Source organism: Erpetoichthys calabaricus, chromosome 16, assembly GCF_900747795.2.
Source record: "Erpetoichthys calabaricus chromosome 16, fErpCal1.3, whole genome shotgun sequence".
Taxonomy (NCBI): Eukaryota; Metazoa; Chordata; class Cladistia; order Polypteriformes; family Polypteridae; genus Erpetoichthys; species Erpetoichthys calabaricus.
The window spans coordinates 57,479,321-57,495,051 of record NC_041409.2 but is presented as its reverse complement, the minus strand read 5'-3'; the positions used below and the strand labels follow the sequence as shown (position 1 = coordinate 57,495,051).

The 15,731-nt window shown below is 37.7% G+C and overlaps 1 protein-coding gene across 1 annotated transcript in view; it reads left to right on the top strand.

Moving 5' to 3' along the window:
- gpr137c (G protein-coupled receptor 137c) overlaps positions 1-15,731 on the top strand; it is a 47,879-nt gene that overhangs the window by 6,692 nt on the left and 25,456 nt on the right. The window lies entirely within an intron of this gene.

Sequence of the window (15,731 nt, the reverse complement as noted above, 5' to 3'; positions counted from 1 at the left end):
TAGACCAGCATTCTTGGACTGCGCTATCAATGCTTTTATGTGTCTACACCCATATTAATTTACGGCTGTTAATACATTATATGTAATGAGCCCCCAACCCTTTATTAGATAGGTTAACCAAACAAAATGGCTAATTAGTACGTTGCACAAATAATTCTGGCCTTAAAGCATGAATCTAGCAGCTTAGTGTAGTGCATATGCATGGATGCGAGTAGGGATGTTCTTTCAAAACAGAAATCAAAAATCACTACACAAGAATTTGGGGGTGTCTGGAACAGACTTGTCAGGTGGCTGGTTTTAGTGAATATGCTAATAGCTTTAAGAACATACCAAATTAGATTAATTAATTGAATTGTCATATATTGTCAGTAAAAAGGCAATATTTGTTACATTTCCTTCAGAACTATCACAGTATATAAAATTTTACTTTTAAAAGTTGTCAACTGGGAGTACTGCACACTTGGTTGTATAAAGCTGTGTGCATTATAAGTGATAGTGCAGTGTCAGAGCACATAAAACCGCACATCAAGTCGGTGGGTTACACTAACAGGTTAGGAAGTTGCTGTTTCACAACTCATATCCTTAATTCAGTTCTCCTTCTCCCGGTATGTTTTCTCTGGCTGTTTAGTCTTTTCTCCTGTATCCTTTAGAGCTGCATGTTTGCTTCACTTGCAAGTGTAAACTGGACAAGTATAAGGAAGGAGCGTGTTTATAAGTAGTAATAATAATAGTACATTTTATTTATATAGTTCCTTTCCCATGCTTAAGGTGTGCCCCGTTCAGGGCCGTTTCCCATTTCACAACTGATACTAACTGGATGAGCTCTGCTTCCTTGCAAACTCATGGAAAAAACAATTTTCTTTTTTCACAGCTTGAGTGATTACTCAGTTTTATTGTGTGTTGCTTCAGAGTGTAAAATTGTGGCTGTCGGCACAACTTTAAAATTTATAGGGCTGTTAAGTCTTCATTTAATTCCCTTTTCTGTATTAAAAGATAAATTTAGTTTTTCTTCCCACCCATAGTTTCCATGACTTTTAAAAGTGGTGTTCAGTATACTTCAGTGTTCTCTAGCAACTGTTATAAAGTCTGTTTCATATTTCGGTTTCTGTTGACAAGAAGAACAAACGAATACTTTTTTTTTTTTTTGTAATTTAATGAAGTATTAGAAAACATTATTGTAGGTTTTCTGTATTTGGGGGTTATTCTTTTACACTTTTAGATTAGATAAGCTAGAGAGAGAAAAAGAGAGAAAATTCTGTTGAGCAGGCTTTAATCCAAGTTTCATATTTTGCACTTGTTAGGCCTTGGTTATGTGTTTCCACTTCTTTGGATTTTATTGTTAACAAGGTAATATTGTTTACATAAATTATGGTAATGGTAAAACATGAGCATAGTCGAGATGTTTCAGTGGGATGCAATTTAAATTCTATTTGTTTTGGGTGTTTGACTGTCGACCCATAATCCGGCACCAATATGTCAGACCTGCTTAATCCCGTGTAGGTTCATGATTCCCAGAGCATATGCCGACAGTAATAGATACAAGACAAGACCCACTTCTGGATGGCCCAGCAGCCAGTCGGTGAACAGTTAAAACGCAACCCACACTGACGAACTCGCATACTGGGAGAAACTGATCAACAATGAATATAATGTGAACATCTTTAGAATGTAAGAAGAAAGAAGGGTGACCAGGGAAGAAATATGGAGGAACAATATGGCGTTGCCAAGCGAGATTTAAAATCAAATTCAACCTATTTTGTAATTTCTAAAATGTATACATACAGCATCACTTCATACAGAATCGTATTTTCTAAACTATTGTCCTAGTATTCAGACACAGCAAGCTAATGAATCTGAATAGGCAAGTTACTGTTACAGTTATAAAAAAAAAAAAACTGCAATGTTCTGAATTTTACTTTGAGGTTACAAGAGGGTATTTAAACAGAAGCTATCTTTGTAAAGTATTATATTCAGAACACCAATATGAGTATATAATATATATAATGTTTAAAAGTATTGACAAAGTAAATTAGATTACCATATATGGGGTGATATTTACATAAAGTATTGAATGATAATATCAAGTCTTCTCTCTCCAACTTTAATTATTTTGTTTAATATTGTTTAATTTTATCTGGTATGACAAATGCAAGGAGACCTTCTACATAGTGTATATCGGAGTGCAACTGCTGTAAAGGTTCATTAGAAAGTTAACACATTAGGTCATGATAGAGAAAAGGTTGGGCGTTCACCACTTTAAAAACAAAACTAAATTTTAAAAGCAATCTGTGCGTTACAAACAAATCTTGAAACGTGACTTACTACCTTGTGTAAAGTTTTGTAGTGCAGTAATGTATTAGCCAGCATTGACCCGATGGACCTGCTCATTTCATTGCTCTTTTAGGCAGCTCACCAAACTTAGAAGGACCCAAATGCTCTTGCCACACTAGAATGGTGCTCATGCGACTGTGGCAGGATTTACCTTTTTTGTTAAGTATGATCTGCTACATCTTGCACAGATGTTGCCTGTTTTGAGTGTTGACTACTAGCTGATACTACTGCTGAGTCAGCACTGATGTTAGTCTGTGCTGTTACAATCTGATGGGCCCAATGATGAAATGGTGTCTGTAGGGTTCTCCCCAGTCACTAGGTTAAGGCCCCAATTGCTGACTTTTTGACAATCCGAACTCCGTTTTTTATTGGACACTTGTATCACATGGGCTTTCTCTCTGTTAGATGCATTCTTTGCAACAGTATGAGTGTGGCATTAACCGCACAGGCAACTGAAAAGTGTTCTTCAAGATGTTAGATATCGAGTTTGTTTCTGTTTAAATAACAATTATGAATAAACGTGGTGGCTATGTTATGGAGAAGGTGGTGTGTGGTTTAGTTTCTGAGCCCCTCTACTGTATGGCCATTTCAGAGGAGTCCAACTGTTGACAAGCTGAGGTGTCTGCGAGGGAATGGGATTTCAAAGAGACCTGACGGTACCTCTCTACAGCAGGAGGCTTTTGCCTTGTATGAAAAATCTAATTCATTCACATCCATAGGGCATTGAACAGAAGCTGTTTTACTCGTATTCTATTCAAAAGAATGATCATCCAAATAACTGAATCTTATTAGATAATCTGCAACTGTTTGGGTCGACTCCTGCAGTAGCTAATTGCACATTGAAAGTTTGCTTTATTCATTTTTAGTGTCAATACGACACGTTTATTGTCCCCACTCCGAGGCATTCATATTTTCTTTATTAAATGGTGTCCTGTCTGAATGTGTTGTTTTTGTCTGATACTTTTTCTAAATAACCGAGAAAAATTAAATGTTAAATTAAGAAAATCTACTTTGTTCTTAGTCTTTATCCTGTTAATGTTGTTAGCTGTTCTGCAATAATGAATCATTCATGTTATCAGATGTTCTTGAGCTGATTTGCAATGGGCTGTTTATATCAGTTTTATGTTGTTACATTTTTTGTGAAGAAAATTTATTATTTTTTTTATTTAAGAAACAAATTTTATAACAAAACATGACACAGTCAAGTGAAAACAATATTGCAGGTACAATAGTATGTTTAAAAATGGTCCATGAAAATCGGCAATCAACCTCCACCCAGTGAAAAGAGTCCATGGTTACACAGCTACATCTTAAATCGTTCATTTTATACAGTAGTAATACAGCAGCGAATAAGATAAAGCAGATGAACACAGACCCAACATTTTTGCTTTAGAATTACAGTAGCGACAGGTTCTCAGAGAGAATTTGATTTCCCCCGTAAACTTGAGTTAATCTAGAACTTCACCTTTCCACTGAGTTAAAGAAGGTGGACTGGGATTCTTCTCTGGTTATCTGGTGTTGGACCAAATATTTTACTGTTAATGCACCAGAAGTGGTTTTAAAACCAAGGTTAACTGAGAGGTATTCAAACATTTTTGGCCAAAATAGTTCAAAGTGTAGGATATTTCCCATAACATGTGAGTTAGCGTTGCAGGTGCTTGGTGACATTGCTCACAGGTTGGAATTTACCCTTAGTACATTTTGGACTATTTTAAATGAGACGTATATAAGTGATTTATAGGTGAATTATGGCATACTTAGTGCATGTACGATATTTCATTGTATAGTACAGTCACAATTAAGGTATCTTGCATTCTGTGAATTATGAATTTCCATTTCATTTTCTGAAATTTTAATTGAGGGATCGCTTTTTATCATTTCTGAGATGATTAAGGGGTAACTTCTTCAAGATTGTCATTCTGTGTGTATGAATGTGTGTATTTCCTAAATTGTAAGGGAGCGTCAGTTACGGCACTACGGCCATGTGGCGTGTTTTCCCCGAGGGTGATCCAGCTCACAAGATCGTCATTGTTGGGGACCCGAGTGGCTGGACCAGGCCAACGGGTCGCCCACGTAACACCCAGCTGCAGCAGATAGAGGGTCATTTCCGGAGGGTGGGACTGGAACACATGTCTGGGACACAGGGGTTGCCAACCGGGATCCCGGGTTGTTTTGTCATGTAGTGGGTGCGGCAACACACTGTACCAGTGCATGCTCCCCGACTTGACTTGACTTGTATGTGTGTGTATAATCTATATAACGAGTATAGTCTGCAGATGCTGTCTAAATCTTCATTCAGACCAAGCAGTAATCACCTCAAGGATAGGTGAAAGATAAGAGTTGGGTAAGTTCCTTTTAGCAAAATTTGCTGGAAGGTTAAGGAGGCAAAACCAAAAGGTAAAATTATGTTCACAATCGGCAACAGTCTGGTGTTTGCTTGACACACAATTGTTGAGACTAGAATACCCGATATGTGATGCAAAGTTTTGTGGAGAATTATGTAAGTACTGTACCATAAAAGTATACAAGGATTATTTCAGTCTTTCTCGGCTAAACTGGTGGATATTGGAGGGTCAGATCAGATGAAAATATCCTGAGCTGTGCAATATCTGTAGCACTTGTGTAAGCCTGGTACTGGAGAGTTGCATTCAAGCAACAAACTCAAATCAGTCCCTCCTGTCCCTGCAACAAATACCTGACAATAATAGGTGTGCAATACTTCACAAACCATTCATTTTAGAAGTCTTATTATTTCAGTCCACTATAGCCAGATGTATAAATAAATACATTATAAAAGCAGAGAAAAACACAAACTGATCACAATTTTGTGAGAAGTGCAGGCTCCATTATATAATTTTGCTTATGCCTTTTTAGAATTAATGTCAAATTAAAATAAACTACTGAGCAGAAGTGGCATTGTGCATTTCCAATGCAAGGTGTGTCAATTTACCATTGTCAAATAAGGTTTGCAGTGTTTAAAAAAAAAAAAAAATAATGGTCTTTCGAGTTATTTTGTGTTGAACTCGGTTTAATTTTGTTTTTAATTAGTGATGCTAGTTTGTTTGTTTTTTTTCCATTTTGGGAAACATTCTTGAGTTTTGTAGATGACAGTCAAGTGGTGTTCCTTTCAAGCTAACAATCACTTGTAGAGAGACAAATGTGATGTTTTTAAAAGTGCAAATAAGGGTTTAATAATTGATTAGTCAAAGGCAGTTAGCTGAATGTTAAACAATGCCTGCATTATTCCACTGTTGTTTGTTTCTCTCATCTGCTTTCCATCTGCTCCCAATTATAGGCAAACATAAGAAATTTGCCCTGGCCCTGGCATGGTTGCAAGGTCTAAAAGTGAGAACTGATGTTCTAATTAGTGATGCCAATATGGTCTACTTTCTGTTTATTTTAGTGGTTTTGGAAAGAGCTGCTGAATAGCTGGTGATGATTTACACTTGTGGCTTGCCGCCTAAATTTGGGGCCCAACTGGGGAGCTGCAGCAAGTATGGACAGGCTTGAAAGTTGATGTAAACAAAGCTGTATTCTCATAAAGCCCTGACAAATGTAAAAGTTCACACAAACAGAAAAGTGAATAATTCCAGGTGTGTTTGCTATATGTGACGTTCTGTTTGTTTTAAGAAATAATCAAAGTCAGAGTTGCCAATTTCAATATGTGAAAGTTTGTTCGTTTTTTTTTTTTTTTTTTAAACTGAATAGCACAGTGCAGTTGTATGCTGGGAGCATTAGCAGCGTGCATTTTCTTTTTCTTTTTTTCTGACCCTTATTTAATTCACAATTAGGGGTCAGCATTATGGCCAAAAACGTATATATCAAGAAATAATTGAAAATGATCACAGTTATATCACAGTAGAATCTACAGTATGTGCATATACTTTTAAGACCGTTTAGGTGCATCTGTTGGCTCAGTTTTATGGGTGAACAGTGTGTATTTCTGCTGTGAGGTTTCATTTTATAAGGACCTTTTTAATTAACTGAAGTAATAATAATACATTTCATTTATAAAGCTCTTTTCCCATGCTCTAAGCACTTCACAGAATTTCAGAATGAACAGCAGGGAAAATCAGAAAAAGCTCAAATAATACAATATTGATTACAACATAGTATCAGCATAACACACTAAAGATAAATACAGGAAATACAAAGCTTTGAATTAGAATAACCGACAGTAAACCCCAATAAAATACAAATGCTACAGGAAAAATGTAAACAAATAACAGAATTTGTGATACAAATGCAAACCATGCTGAGCACCTGGACAGAGAGGTAAACTGAAAGAGAGGATCAGAATGCCTTCCTGGGTAAATGTGCTTTTAAGTTGTTTTTTTGAAAGAATGAATTGAGTTAACTTATCTAATTGTATTTAAAATGTCTTTATTGTTTAAAATAAAAAATGAGAAAAACTGAACAAGAATTGAACATTTATGACTCATACCATTAAAAAGACTCACAATCTTTGAAAATAAACAAGATTGGCAGTAAATATTCAGAGCCTTTCTTCCCAGTTCCTTTGGTTCCCAATTGAACAAAACAAGTAAGCCTAACTAGACTTTAATATTGTCTTTTGAAACAAAGGCAATTATATAAAGAAAATTTTAGACTGAATATTACAGTGGCAAAAGATAACAAACCAAGCCTACTGTACAATACAGCAAACTAAAAAAAAAACTTTTCACTTGCCACACAACTGATCCCCACCAAATCTTTTCTACTAAAATCAATGTTAGTGGACAATTTTTAAAGAGAGTTCAACAAAGTAACATTTTTTTTTCTTCTTTTTTTTTTTTTAAGAAACAGTATCTGTGATTCCATTGCTTTCAATCCTTGAAGATATACACCATTTCAACTCACAAGACATAAAAATAATGCTTATTGTTGCCTACTTGTAACTTTATCTATTTTAAAGTTTTCTAATACCTTTTTTTCCATTTATAAAAAAGATCTCCTTTTCCCTTGGTGCCCTAAGCATGTGTTTATTTTGCTTAATAGTTAATCCAGCGCCACCTTGGTATCTCTCGATTATAAAAAAAATCTTAGTAGGTTGGAAGGAGACGAGATGTGATTTTCACAGAGAAACACCTTCATGACCCACGAGACGAGTCCTTGCGCCAAGAGATTTAATCACACCCATGGACAGAAATGAAACAAAGGGTAGATGACAAAGTAGAACGTCGTAAAGAATTAGAAAATGTTGCCACAGTACACATGCAGAGCAGGTTAGAGATAATGGAAGTATGATAATTGAAAAGTCTCAAAAAAAATGATAGGAAAGATCACATTAGCGCAAACAAATGGAAATTATTACTCGGTGAAATAACAGAACACTGAAAAGAGATCAAATATATTGTTCGGATTTAAAATTTAAGAGACTTGTAGATCGTCTAATTCGTGTTGCCATCAGGGAAACGAAAAGTAGTGTTTCTTCCCAATGAAGAGGCGTATCCATGAGAATTAAAAAATTTGTTGTTTGGTGAAAGTGAAATCCCGTGAGAGAAAATTTCAAGCACGCACACGGTTCAATCATTTCTCATTTGTGTGAATGCTATTGTCAGACACATTTCTTGTAGAGAGAAAGAAACGATATTCACTCATGGGCAGTTATACGTTGCGTTGTCACGATGTAATTCTAAACACAGAATCAAAATTCAATGCGATATTGACGAAAAGGTAAAAGCGAAAAGAGATCGAATATATGGACATAGGTGATATGACAGAAGTGCGCCCCCTAGTCTTTATCATTATTATCAGCGTAGAACAAACTAAAAAGTTATTTTTGGTTCACAAGGGCTCTTGGGCAAAGGAGGGGGTGTTACTCATCAGAGTCTGAAGAGGCAATCAAATCTAAAATAATTTCGGAGATTGAAAGGGGATGTGGAGGCTATTGAGCAGTGGTTCTTTTCAGAATCCGAAGGTGCGATCATAAGCAGTTTCCAGGGAGTGTTGTGGTTGTGCGCTGCGTGTCAGAAGGTAACTGAACACTCGCTTCCACCCCACACCATCTCTTTAGCGACAAGACATCCTTCAGATGTTTTCGGCCGTCATAATGATGATACTTGAAAATCTCTACTGGTGTCTTGTTTCTACTGATATACTGTGCACTCCTATCCACAATATATAGTTTATTGATCTTGGTAATATTGCAGAAAAGCTAAAAAAATTTTTGCAGATCTGTTTAAAACATGTAAGATTCTCAATTTCAGAGTTTTGTTTATGATTACTTCGACAGCCTCATTTCAAATTCCGTTTAGTGTCTTTCCATCAGTCTTGATGAATCGCGTGGTGGAGGCAGGAATTTTTGTTTTATAGTTGTACTATATCTATCTATATATCTCTTTGAGACTAAATTAGTCATTAGTATTTTTTTTTTTCTACTTTGAGTTTATACTATTATTTTCTTCAAGGTATTGGAGGTTGGCTGTTTATGGTAGATGCACTCCTAGTCCTTCTTACACTACCTTGGTACTTGTGAAATTCGCCATGACTGCCATTTATTTGTAGTTCGCAGTGGTAAGAGAAAAGGGTGATTTTTATTGGAAAGATTTGTGAATTAAATGAGAGAAGGTAAACTGCTGTATCAGAGGTGGTGTCAGTTGGATTAGTGTTCCTCTATGGAATTTTGGAAGAGAGATAGGCATGTTGTTGTATGGGTTTCAGTGCTCCACCTGTCAGAAAAGATGTATGCGTTGGTTTTTGTACTACAATAGCCCAGCAGTGGAACTGCAGAGTGTAATATCCCATAGAGACAGTTTATTTTCCACCTATAAAAAGTAGGGATGCACCGATATGAGAATTTTGGGCCGATGCCGATATCCGATAATGTCTATGTACTTATCTGCCGATGCCGATACCGATGCCGATATACATATTTATAAGATACAGAGAAAAATGAGACTTGATCTGTCTGGACAAGAATTACAGACAAAGTGAACATTTATTTGTATAACAATTTTGCACACCACATTCAATCATTAAAAACAAATGATATCTGCCACATTTAGCTGGCTACCTGTTGGTTATATGGGTAACAGTTCTACAGGTTTTTGCTTTAAATAACTTTTCTCTTTCTTTTTGATGGAACAAATACAACAAATTCAACAATAATCGAAAAAATGAAAACTGAAAAAAAATGGTAAAATGTACAATTACAATGAAATAAGCAATACAACTTAAGAATAACAACTTTTGCAGATTATTTACAATCATTAAAATGGCTTCTGCTCAATCACATTTGACTGGCTATCTGATCCTTTGTTTTACAGTCTGCAGTATTAAATAGTTTACCACGTAACATTTTTTCTTTCTTTTTTGATGGAATAAATCTAACCAATCTATAATTTTAAAAATCAGAAAAGCGTACAACAGTAAAGAAATAAGTAACTTTTTTTTTCTGGCAGTTTATCATTCTTTTCTATTTTTTAAGCATGATGGGGAGGTTTTTCTTAACGAACAAGAGCATCTCTGCCTTGCCACAGGAAATTCTGTTTCTCTTTTCGTTGATCACATTAGAAGCCAAACTGAATAATCTCTCGCTATCCACGCTAGTACATGGGGCTGACAGGAACTTGCGTGCTACTTTGGCAATGGTAGGAAACCGACTCCAGTTGTTGTTCCAATATTTCAGTGGATTTTCATTCCTCGGGATTGGTGCTTCAGAAAGAAATCCCTGCACCTGCCAAGTAGCATGCATACATATACAATATTATATTCTGTGTCATCTTTCATATCTAAAAGATAGATCTGCATTTTGGCTTTTACCAGGGCTGTCAGATTAAGATTAGAATCCTTACAATAAAAAAAAGTATATGGCATTTGAATTGAATGCATGTCTGTATTGTATTTGCTGTTTTTTGAAACATTTTATTATTAATATTTTTGCTTTTCACTGTAGATCAGGGGTGTCCACACTTTTTCGGCTTGCGAGCTACTTTTAAAATGACCAGATCGAAATGATCTACCTACATTAAAAATTATATATATATATATATATATATATATATATATATATATATATATATATATATATATACTGAGTATACATTATACATAAAATATATGTTGTCATACCTTGCATAACTGAATAACCCTTATGGCACAATAACAATTCAATACATTTATGGTCACTACAGTACTTGGATTTAATAATCTTCATATGGGAAAAGGCTGACTCGCATAAATAAGTAGAGCCGAATAATGCAGTCAAGGAGGCAGCACATTTCCTCATTTTTGGGAACTTTTTCTCTGTGAGTAAGTTCCAAAACTGTCCATGAGCCTCAGACTTCAGCTGAATGTGAAAAATGACGGCTGTCCGATTAACGGCGATTTTAGTTCCCTCTCCTTTCTCTTTCTCGGATCGCTTTTCGGAAGGAAGTCAGTTTCGTAGTTTTTATGAACAGTCCGAAAGTGCCTTTCCACATTTTCCTTGTTTGGAATAGCAATGATAGATTGACATATCAGACAAACGCACTTCGATTGTGACATTGTGAGTAAAAAATCCTCTTCCAATTCCACATCCAGCCCATACCCTGCCCAAACAAATTTTTTTTTTTTTTTAATCCCTTCTTTAGTCGATATAAATTGGAAGGCTAACTAGATCAACAGCCGGAGTTTTGCAGTAGCTCGCGCGTTTGATCGTGAGTGCAGGATGACTAGTGTGTTAGAAGAAAAGAGATCTCAGACTGGCCGCCCTGTATGTCAATCAAGTGGCAGATGCCATAGGGAGGATATATGATAGACTAACGTTTTAAAAAAAAATTTTTTTTGAATGCAACACGATCGACGCATTGGGCATGATCATGATCTGCTTACAAGTTGCTCATTATTGCTTAAGAGACTCAGTTGAAAAACAGTGTCTTCCATGAATGTGATTGGCTGTCCCACAAAAAGCAACGCAAAGAGAAGTAAGACACAAACCGCACTGGCACTTTCTAAAGACAACGTTCAAAAGAAAAACAAACAAAATTGTCAGTGATTGCTCAAACAAAGTAAATGCAGTCATTTTTTTTCTTTTTTTCCTAGAGGCCAGAGGACCTTATATCCCTTTGTCTATTTTTTACAGTAAATAAACTGAAGCATTGTGACCCTTTAAGTGTTTTACAAATGAAACAAGTGTATTAAATGTTACACAAAATACTTGAAAGACCTCAACAAAGTATTATAATCAATTATTAGCAGACAGCATTTTTCAAAGTAACAAAAAAATGTAAAACGAGTTTGTTTATTTATGAAACTATTTAGTTAACACGCACCGAACAACAATATGAAGCAAAGAAGCATAGGTATAGTTGGCTCAGTCGCTTGATGAAAACTAGCAATCTTTAAAATGGTTGTGTTTAACACAGAAGATGCCGACCGTTTAACTAATGACTAATAACAATATGGGTTAACAATTTAGAAATACGCATAGACTGATCCTAAAAACTTACGTGCAAAAACAGATCTGTAAAATCCCACAAAAGTGTCCAGCACGTCTTAAGTAACATGAAGCCAAAGTTAGTGCGAGGTAAAACCAACAACCGCTCTTTTTACATTCGATTGCCGTTTTTCTTTCTTGCCTTCCAAGATTTTGTATACATTCGAATTATGTTAGAATAGTGATATTATATCCGACAGCCCATGTTATTTACTTAAAACAATGTTGTAAAGATCTCCACAGAGCCTTTTTTTTTTAACTCACCTCTGTTGTCATCTGGCTGTTTTCCCGAGGCATCAATGTGTTCTCTTCAAGAATTTCGTTGTACATTTCGAAGAGCGTGCAAGCCACTTCGTCATTTCTCTTGGCCCTTTTCTTTTGTGGACCATCTATCTGTGATTCAGTCGTCTGCATTTCGTTCGATGCAAGTTCCACCTGAGCTTGCAACATTTTGAATGCCAGTGATTTTACATCTGCATCGAAATAGCGGTCTTTGTATCTCGGGTCTACAATAGTGGCAACACAGTACATGGATTCTTTGTAAATCTCAATGAAACGATTGTTTACAGCCTCCAAGAGAGCGCTTTTACTGGTTTTGACTCCGAAGTCAGTATGAGCACTTTTAGTCAACAGTCGTTTTAAGGCATTAATTGAGGGAATAACGTTAGAAGCCAAGGCTTCAGACTGGCAAATTTCTTTTGTCAGTTGTTCAAATGGAGCAAGGAGTGTGATTATGTTCTCGATCAAACCCCACTGATTAGGCGTTAGAGTTGCAGGTAACTCAAAATCGGAGGCATAAGCCCCAAGGGCTCTTTTCAGCTCCAGCAAGCTTTGCAGCATATAGAATGTGCTGCTCCATCTAGTCGAAACATCTTGCTGAAGCATTTTCGGCTGCATACCAAGTTCAGTTTGTATAGTTTTGAGACGCGAGTTGGCTAATTGTGAATGCTTAAAGTGACCGACTATTTTTCTGCCGATCGCTATTGTATCAGAGACACTGCGCTGGGATAGTACGCCATCGTTCACGGCAAGCTGTAAAGTATGAGCCATACATGGCAGACTTGGGATCCCGCATTCCTCCATAGCCTTTGCAATGTTGCGTGCATTGTCTCGTAATACTACATGAACATTCTCTTTGGGTATTTTCCATGTTTCAAACATTCTTTTAAAAGCTACAGAGAGTGCAGCACCCGTGTGTGATCCGGAGCATTCTTGGGCGTGCAAGATTGCTTTCTGCAATTCAAACTTGCGGTCGATCCACTGAGCAGTTAAACTAAGCATACTAATAGCACTCATATCAGATGTCCATATATCAGTGGTAAAGCTTATGGCTGTGATATCTTCAGCAAGGAGTGTGTGCACATGACTTTCCACAATTTTATGCAACTCTGGAAGCGCTATGTCCGAAAAATAACGGCGACTGGGTATCTGGTAACGGGGCTCGAGATACTCAAGCAGCCTTCGAAATCCTGTATCTTCGACAACAGAAAATGGCTGATCGTCCAGAGCAATAAATTCCATCACCTTTGCAGTAATTGTTTTAGCTTTAGGGTTGTCTTTATCAAATTTCTTTGATTTTTCAAGTAACTGATCAACACGTTGATTAACGGCAGTTTTTGATTTTGTGCGCGGTGGCGCAGGATTCTCCTCTTTTGCTCTGAGGAATTCTGTATTTTTGTCGGGATGGCGTGTCTTCAAGTGTGTAATTAAGTTGGTGGTATTGAAATTTCGCACTTTGGTCCCTCCACGCAAAACATTAGTCAAACAAGTGTTGCAAATGGCATATTTTATGTCACTCTCACTCACTTTGAAAAACTTCCACACCGCAGACATTTTCGCAGAGTAGCCCAGCGTCGCCTAAACGTCCGGCACATCCGGAACACAGTGAATGCGTCATCAATATCGGTTCGAATTATCGGTCCAATTTAGTCATCGGTCCGATGCCGATAAAATTATTTTAACCCATTATCTGCCGATACAAATATAAATCCGATATTATCGTGCTTCCCTAAGTTAAAAAGCTTAAATTTATAATGTGTTAATCTTAAGCATGTGAATTTATATATATTTTTTTTTTTTTTAGTACAGGAGCATTTGCTTGAAGTAGTGCTAGATCTTCTTTGCCTTATTACAGTCTTGCATCTTGACTGAATTAGTAGTTTGGGTGAATGAAACATGCAAGTTTTACCTCCAGAAGTAAATGAGCCAGCTTTGAAAAAGTTTTATTGTAAGGCTTTTACAGCATTTTAGCATCCGCATCCATCCATTTTTTTTTTTTTTTCCCCCAAAGTGTTGAAACGTTGCTTTACTTATCAAGCGCTACATATATATGAAAATAATGTAAAATTAAAACATACCTAATATGATGTAAGATCTAGAGATGCTCCGATCAATCAGCCAGTTTTCACACACAAAAAAAAAAAAAACTTGAATGGAGATTGGTAAATTTCTTCGATTACAAAAACTGATCTTTTTCAGTCCCTGACTTTCAAGGGTACACAGGAATTTAGTTGCAGGGCTCCTTTATGCAAAGAATTACGGTAATTGAGCCAGCGTGTGTGTCTTTTTTTTTTTTTTTTTTGCACTGAACTTCACTGATAAACTTGAAGAAACACACCACCATCCATCCATCCATCCTCTTCCACTTATCCGAGATCGGGTCGTGGGGGCAGCAGCTTGAGCAGAGATGCCCAGACTTCCCTCTCCCCGGCCACTTCTTCTAGCTCTTCCGGGAGAATCCCAAGGCGTTCCCAGGCCAGCCGGGAGACATAGTCCCTCCAGCGTGTCCTGGGTCTTCCCCTGGGCCTCCTCCCGGTTAGACGTGCCTGGAACACCTCACCAGGGAGGCGTCCAGGAGGCATCCTGATCAGATGCCCGAGCCACCTCATCTGACTCCTCTCGATGCGGAGGAGCAGCAGCTCTACTCTGAGCCCCTCCCGGATGACTGAGCTTCTCACCCTATCTTTAAGGGAAAGCCCATACACCCTGCGGAGGAAACTCATTTCAGCTGCTTGTATTCTCGATCTCGTTCTTTCGGTCACTACCCATAGCTCATGACCATAGGTGAGGGTAGGAACATAGATCGACCGGTAAATTGAGAGCTTCGCCTTGCGGCTCAGCTCCTTTTTCACCACGACAGACCAATGCAGAGCCTGCATTACTGCGGATGCCGCACCAATCCGCCTGTCGATCTCACGCTCCATTCTTCCCTCACTCGTGAACAAGACCCCAAGATACTTGAACTCCTCCACTTGAGGCAGGATCTCGCTCCCAACCCTGAGAGGGCACTCCACCCTTTTCCGGCTGAGGACCATGGTCTCGGATTTGGAGGTGCTGATTCCCATCCCAGCCGCTTCACACTCTGCTGCGAACCGATCCAGAGAGAGCTGAAGATCACGGCCTGATGAAGCAAACAGGACAACATCATCTGCAAAAAGCAGTGACCCAATCCTGAGTCCACCAAACCGGACCCTCTCAACATCCTGGCTGCGCCTAGAAATTCTGTCCATAAAAGTTATGAACAGAATAGGTAAAAGGGCAGCCCTGGCGGAGTCCTACTCTCACTGGAAACGGGTTCGACTTACTGCCGGCAAAGCAGACCAAGCTCTGGCACCGATCGTACAGGGGCCGAACAGCCCTTATCCTCCAGGCCTGGCTCAAGAGGGGGGCCCCGGTGACCCGCGTCCGGGCAAGTGAAAATGCCGTCCAAAGTTTTCTTTCATCATAGGAGGTTTGAACCGCTCTTTGTCTCATCCCTCACCTAGGACTAGTTTGCCTTGGGTGACCCTACCAGGGGCATAAAGCCCCGGACAACAGAAAAAAATAAACAATATGGCAGGTTACAATTATGAGAACCATTTTATTTTCTTTTATGCTTATGTATTATGGATATTTTTGTACTTAATTTATTTGTATGTATTTTAAGGAATTTTTTTTAGTATTTTTATGATCACTGAACAATAAGCCTACATAATTTCATTTT